The 5,374-nt window shown below is 32.1% G+C and overlaps 1 long non-coding RNA gene across 1 annotated transcript; it reads left to right on the forward strand.

Annotated features, from left to right (window-relative positions):
* The first annotated feature begins 1,124 nt into the window (after nt 1-1,124).
* On the forward strand, nt 1,125-4,155 carry LOC139769849 (uncharacterized). The gene is made up of 2 exons (XR_011717637.1): nt 1,125-1,831; nt 2,618-4,155. It is a non-coding gene; the product is annotated as an uncharacterized lncRNA (long non-coding RNA).
* The last annotated feature ends 1,219 nt before the right edge of the window (nt 4,156-5,374 follow it).

The raw sequence follows: 5,374 nt of genomic DNA on the forward strand, positions 1-5,374 counted from the left end.
AAACGGATAATTAACCATTTATATGATTGCTTAATAAAATTGAAATCGACTTTTCTTTGCTATACTCATTAATATATTTTTACAAAAATAAAATGTTAAAATCACGATTAGAATTTAGAAATGTATTTCACCACACATTGCCTTCCTTAATATTTTTTTCAATTAATGTAAAGTCGTAATTGATAAAGACTATCTCCAAATTTCAAAATTTATTTATTATCTTGCTAATAAAAAAATAGAATAAAAATAATTTTTTCGAAAAAGTTCATGGAACTTGTTTAGAGCAGTCATTACTATCATTTCTAAAAAAGTATCCGTGATTTACCACATAATATTTTGAAGCTGAGTCAAGTGTTGTTCATTGTTAAATGTAAGCTCTGTCAACACTATTAAAGTTTCAATACTTTATAACGCTCATATAATGCTGAGGTAACTATAATGCAAAACTTCTTACATCGAATACAAAACGTCGGTTAAATATCAAAATTTTGATAACCAGTATTTAGAGTTGAGCATTGCAATAAATAACATGAATATAAATGCTTGTTTAACAAATTTTTTTACGTATAGATTTATATGAGTGTAAACTAATATAAAATAGTTTGCAAATACGATTATGCTCTCCCAAAAATATTTAACACGAGGAAGCGGACACAAGTTTCTTTTACGAAGCTTTATTTATATATGCACATATTATATATGTATATTTTTTAAACACATAATGATAGAAGAATAATATTCCATTTGATATACAAATATTATATAAAAATGTCTCTTATATAAATATTTGCCAAATTTTATAAAAGATACCAAAATGCTTTTTTACAAGCGTATAAGTAGTAATAGAACAATAACAAATTTTAAGATACCTGCATTTTCTTATAACTTGCAGTGAATAACAACTATGAACAGACTGAACTTTGGCACTAAACTATTGCGTTGCAAATGATATACGCATGGCTTTTATAACAATGTTGTCCTTATGACATATCAAATAGCAATTATTGTTAAACGCAAGTATAATTTTAAAACTATTTTTATCGCGTTTTTGCTAAGCAACTTGTCTGAAATTATTCATGAAATGTTAGACATAACAGATGAAAATCAATTTGATATTTATTATCATTTACATTTATAATCGTGATTTAGTGAGGAACTCAAATAAAGTTTGTAACATTGTAGTACATATACATATTAAAATACTTCATTTCGCGAGAAGGAAGAGGAAGAAGTTGTCAAGTAGCGAGTGCATAAATCAGCTACGGCATGCATATAAGAATCTTTATAGCTTATATCTCAAAATCGCATTTTCAGAAAATAATTTTATTATATATGGTTGAATTTATCTTTAAATTAGTTTTAATTTATAAAAACATTTCAAAATTCTCAAAAACAAGTAGTAATATTTTAAAAAATATAACTTTTTTTTTAATTTTTATACATAAAAATGCGTTTAAAACCACAAAAACTTGGTTTGAACCTTTTTGCATATTTCTTATTATTTTGATAATGGTCAAAAACATAAAAATCAATTTTTTCAAAGAAAATCCCTCTGCATAAAAAATGTGCATTAAAAAATTATTAAAAGTATCTCTTATTTGGATCTAAACTACAATATCCAAAGCTCATCAAAGTCACAGAGAACACTTTAGTCTCTAAAAATAATTTATATCATAATACAGATGGGTGATGCACGATGCCCGATGGGAGGGGGGGAGGCAGTGTGGTCTAGGGTCTAGGGGCAAAGGTGTCAGGACTACTCACGATATGCAAGGACTCGGGTTCGAGTCCATCTGACCACAGTTGGAATATTTCGTCTTTTCTTCCAAAGGTACACATGTGCATATGGTACACAACCCAAGGAGCGCCAATGCGCGTATAATGCGCTTTGAATGTACATTAAACTTTTCATTAAATGCGGATATTTGTCCCGCATTATATGCGCATTTAATGCATATTATGGAAGCGCATATCAAAAAGTACACCTACGCTCATTGATCGAGGAGCCCAATCGGACAACTAGTGAACTCTGTACTGTATTGGAATTTTTCTTCGTGCCCAGCTTTTAAGCATTGCTGTGAGCATATTCCAGTATACAGCTATCACAGAAGAAAAGAACATTCTTATTTAGAGAATATCTTTATTTTTGACATAATAAATGTCATTTATTTAAAATTCTATTTATTTAAAATTCAATTTATATAAAATTCAAAAACTTCAATAAAATGTTTCATAATGAGACAGAAGCTACTCATTTCAATATTTTATAAAACCTGTCTTTTATCAATTGAATGCTCAATTTGCATTAATTACGCATTTGAATGCGCGCATTTTGAACACACAATTAATGTGGTTTTGAAGCCAATGCAATTGTACGCGCATTGGCGCTCCTTGGGAACGTTATTTTCAAAATAATTAGTATTAGTATGAATAGACTAAAATTACGTAAAATTGCGCAAAGATCTTATTTTTATTTATATTCTTATACTGTTAAAATTTAAAGAGAATTAGGTCATAAAAAAGAAAAAACTTTAAATGTTAATTTACGCGTAATAATTAATTGTTAGGCAGAGTGAAGCTTTTGCTGGAATTTTGCGAACGTATTTATTGTTTACAGTTTTTCGTCGGTCAACTCGAATTGCGAAGATACGAATTAGAGTATCGCAACGATGTTACTTTCTTCGACATAAAAGCACCGTAGAAGCTCGCCCGTTCTCGAACGCCTTCGCAACCACGTCGCTGTTGGGAGATTCACTTTCTTCTCGTAATCTTTCATTTTGCTTTCACCGCTCTTTCGAATGAGGTTCACCGAGCGCTCCGATGGGTATCACGGTCATTTTTCGTTCGCAACAACGTTCAGCGATGCCATCGAAATTGATTATGCTTGCGCGACAAGCGAATCATTTAACGGGATAAAATCACAAAGAATGCAGGAGAACATGGGTGAGATTTTTATTATAATATTTAATAATTTCTCGGAACTTTAAGCATAAAAGAGATCTACTTATCTATACTGAAAAACTTATACATGTAGACAAATGTTCCAAAAAACACGAATTTTAATATTGTATTTTAATTTTTAGACACAGGATCTGGTCTTTTTGTTACATATCATATAACACGTTGTCTGAACGTCCTTGAAAATTGAATGTTTTTCTATACGTAAATTTAACCACCAAAAAATAATGACTTTTTCGTTCGATACTTTAAACTTATATAGTCGGGTATTAAAATCAGTTCTTCAAAGCAATAAAAGAAGTCTTATTTTACGCTTGCATTCGATTACAAGTTTTTCCTTATTTCATTTTTTGCGAAATTATTCTTTGTAGATTTCGGTAAAAAAAAATGCTGAATTTTATTCTCTGCAACCAATTTATATGGCTTACGACTGTAGAATATATTTGAGAAGCACATAATTTTTTTATGTAATAAACACGTCATCAAACATTTCGTTACATGAAAGATTAGTAAACGCTGTCTTATCAATTCCGGCATACAAAAGTGTGGGATTGACATACTGATGTTAATAAAAATGAAAACAATGACTGAATCTTTGCATAAAGACGAATTTTAGCCGCGACACTGGCTAAAAGTTCTTTTTTTACTATATGCACATAAGGAAACACGAGATGTCCAGAAAGCGATGAGCGTTTCACTTGTTAGCCAAATTGAACAATCGGACGTTTCATTCCGTCTTTCATTCCACGAAATTAATCCACGAATGTGTTAAAACCGGATCCGCCGTATGCTTTCTTTGGTATCGCGGCTACGTAAATTATTGCGTAATCGATCGCTGGCACAAGAACGTTTCTTGACGTCGTCGCATCGGTGAAAGTCACGGCGCGCGCTTATGTATATCGAGGAATACGCCTTTCTATTCCTCTCTGCATTTTTGCGATGTTAGGGCCCTCGATAAGCCGATCTTCCTCGGTGTCCGCTCCGCTTTGCGCAGTCACCGATGTATACGCTGAGAAAATTGTGCGGTAGCGATTAATGTTATTAATGTCATTAAAACTGCACTCAGCGCTGCAGCATGAATCATCCAATTTCATGTCTTAACAAATCCCACAACTTTTACTACCAGCAAAAATTGTGTTCTTTACTGACAATATTATTTGCGCTCCAAAAAATAAATAATTGTTCTACTTGGAATTATTGGACTTTTGTATCTTGAGTTAAAAAATGTTTTTAATTCTCTTAAACTTTTTAGTAATCCAATAAATTATATACTTTTTATTTCGAGAGAATTGGAGAGACTTGTGCGCGCTGATTTAAAAAGACTTTTTAATTCTTAAAGTTGACTAAACATTCGAGGTATAAATGTCGGCGAAAATCTGGGAAAGTAGAAATCTTAGCGGGGTTGTTTCATGACCGTAACTAATAAAAAACTTCGAGGCCAATTATGTGTAGATTCTTAAGTCAATGCGCGCTCATCAATTCAGTGGCGCGGGATATACAATTTATTGTGTCTATCGTGCGAGAAATAGGGTAAAGAGAAAAGATTCATGGCACGCAATATGTATTTTTAGGCATACGTCGACAAAGGTGAAATTTTTCATCTGCAATAATTAACGGCTGAAAATATGGAACGATTATACATTATAGCTTCAACAAAATTAGGAGAAACAGCTTAACACCCTGTCACTTCGATAACGTCTTTTTTTTCTCGGCAAAAATGCTCTCGAAAAGGTTGTCGACATGGCGAATCTACATACGGCATACACATGTATGAGGATGTAAAACATTCTCGAATAGGAATTTTGAGCGCTTTGGTACGATTATATTATCATTGAACACGTGGCCGTCGTACAGATTCGTTGAAAGTTTCGTGTCGTCTGAGCGACTAAGAACACGTTCCAAGGAACGTTTCAGTCGCTGCACTTTCTCCCGGCGACCCTAAAAGCTTCAACGACGTTCATTGAAACGAAAGTACAACGACCTCAGTAAAACAGTTTTGTATATATATTGATGAAATATATTCGATCGGAATAATGTCGATCGATGATTTAATATTACCATATATCCATATTACTATTTACACAATGATCGGAACAGCGATAAACCCGTAAAAAGCTATATTTTGATTTCAAAAGATTAAGCTTTGCAAATCGTAAAAATAATAGTCCAAAATTTAGTTCGAGCATTCAGGATAGGCAAAATCGCCAAACGTTTTACTGACGATGAAAATAGTGTCTTTGCGTGTCCCTTGATTGATATAAAATTCCACTAATAAATTACTTTATTTAACATCTTGCTTTCACAAAGGTTCTTGCGCGTGACTTACAACAATCCATATTAATAAAAAGTATTTAATTGTAATTGTACGCGATATTAATAGAAACTCGGACATTTGGGAAAGTAAAAATAAAAATCG

The sequence above is a fragment of the Temnothorax nylanderi genome, unplaced genomic scaffold (assembly GCF_030848795.1).
Source record: "Temnothorax nylanderi isolate EJ_2023f unplaced genomic scaffold, tnyl_v1.0 TNYL_tig0025_pilon, whole genome shotgun sequence".
NCBI classification, from domain to species: Eukaryota; Metazoa; Arthropoda; class Insecta; order Hymenoptera; family Formicidae; genus Temnothorax; species Temnothorax nylanderi.